Raw genomic sequence first — 1501 nt, 5'->3', positions numbered from 1 at the left:
AAGTATATAATTGAGATGATGTGCCTACATCTATCCATTGTTTGTAGAGTCATGCTTAAACACATATTGTTTGGAAACAACCTGTTTACATATTAACTTGAGCCTAAACTTTTGTAGCAATGCTATTTGACTCCCCTTCATATGTATGTGTGCGTGCATTTTTTTAACCTAGTTCAAGGTTGGACAACGAATAAGGAAGACCTTAGATGAATCAATGCATTTTAATTATAGTGTTGGCAAAGGAAATTGAAAGTACCGTGGACTGCCAGAAGAGCAAAAAAATGTATCTTGGAGAAAATACAGCCAGAGTGCTCCTTAGAAGCAAAGTTGGTGAGTCTGCATCTTTCATACATTGGGCATATTGTCTGTCAGAAGGGGCCAGTCCCTGGAGAAGGACATGCTTGGTAAAGTGAAGTGTTAATGAAAAACAAGAAGACCCCCAACAAAATGCATTGACTAGGTTACAAGAATAATGGGGTCAAATATACCAATTGTGAGGATGGTGCAGGACCAGGAAGTGTTTCATTCTGTTGTGTATAGGGTTGCTAGGAGTTGGGACTGACTTGACAGCACCTGACTTAACAACAAAAGCAATAATAGTTCAAAGGAAGCAAAAGTGTTTAAGTATATTGTTTCTATTGCAAGTTAGATCTACTTATTTAAATGAACTTTGATTAATAAAAGGAAAATTGAGGAATTCACTATTGAAGAGTAATTGTTTTATTGTAAATGCAGTTAGTATCTGCTTTTCTTTTTCAAAATATTTGCTAGGAAATAGCTAATATCAGTACTTAGCATATGTGCTAAGGAATGTTGTTGTTGTTAAGTGCTGTTGAGTTGTTTCCAACTTAGAGCAGCCTTGAATAGGGTTTCTAAGAGTGGTTTGTGGGTTTGAATAGAAAGAACAATTTGCCAGTCTTTGGAAGAAGGGTTTATACTATTGTAGATATATTTACATATAAAATAATTATAAGTAAGAGGTAGGTATTAATTCAATCTTGGTCAAATAATGACAAATATTCAATGTAAGAAATGTACATAAAGCAAGTTAATAGTTTCATGTGAAGCAGTAAATAAGATTTATTGTTTAAGATTGGAAATTGTATTACCATGAATTTGCTTGATGTGGCTATTCTATCCAAAATCTTATTAACTAACACTAAATGATTTGATGGAATAAAAATTGAAATCATGCTTGGTAAGATGGAGGGTCAGAGAAAAAGAGGAAGACCCTCCCCCCAACGAGATGGATTGGCCAGGTGACATCATTGATGGCGTCAAGTGTGGCAGCGGGAGTGAGGTTGGCCCAGGATCGGACATTGTTTCTTCATTCTGCTGTGCATGGGGTCGCTATGAGTCGGTTCCGACTCGATGGCACCTGACAACAAACAACAACAAATTATTTGTTGTTGTTTTTGTTGTTAAGTGTTGGTTCTGACTCATAGAGACCCTCATAGAGGGTTTCCAAGGAGAGGCTGGTGAGTTTGAACCAACAAACTTG

The sequence above is a fragment of the Chrysochloris asiatica genome, unplaced genomic scaffold (assembly GCF_000296735.1).
Source record: "Chrysochloris asiatica unplaced genomic scaffold, ChrAsi1.0 scaffold00196, whole genome shotgun sequence".
NCBI classification, from domain to species: domain Eukaryota; kingdom Metazoa; phylum Chordata; class Mammalia; order Afrosoricida; family Chrysochloridae; genus Chrysochloris; species Chrysochloris asiatica.
Note: the sequence above shows the minus strand (reverse complement) of the source record.